Source organism: Colobus angolensis, unplaced genomic scaffold (assembly GCF_000951035.1).
Source record: "Colobus angolensis palliatus isolate OR3802 unplaced genomic scaffold, Cang.pa_1.0 Scaffold159, whole genome shotgun sequence".
In the NCBI taxonomy this organism is placed as follows: Eukaryota; Metazoa; Chordata; class Mammalia; order Primates; family Cercopithecidae; genus Colobus; species Colobus angolensis.
This window is the reverse complement of record NW_012114699.1, coordinates 6,923,535-6,924,132: the sequence shown is the minus strand read 5'-3', so window position 1 is coordinate 6,924,132 and position 598 is coordinate 6,923,535.

Below are 598 nucleotides of genomic sequence, written 5' to 3'. Positions count from 1 at the left end.
CAAACCCCGAGGCCCGGGGCGCTAACGGGGAATCAGAGCAGCTAGCATGGGGGTTACTTTATGTGTTAAAAAATATATTTATAAATATATTATATGATAAGTAAAAAGTATTCAAAGCAAATTGTGACTCTTCAGCCCCCAACAATCCCATTCCCCTCCTCAAAGTTATTCACTCTTTGTTAACAGTCTCTTTTCTATGCATTCTGTGCATTTACATCCACATATATTTGAGTTCGGGGGTTTTTTCACAAGTGAGCCAAGACTCTAGAAACTGATTTGTGATTTGTCAATCAACAACATATCTTGGAAGTCTCTTTACATCCATACATATAAACCTATCCCATTCTTTTCACACTGCTGCATAATATTTTATAGTAATATATGTACCAGTCTAGTCACTCAGGAAGAGGTATTTATTAAATGTCACTACACCTTTGTCCTTAGGCAAGATGCAGCTAAATCATCACAAGCAGATGGCTGGTCTAGGCACCATGAGAAATCAGGCCTGGCTTATCCTGACTACCTTCCTAGAGCTCCTCTCCTAGGAGCCTGGTTCCAATGGCAGACTCTGTTGAAGGGGGATTTGGGAGGGAAGAGA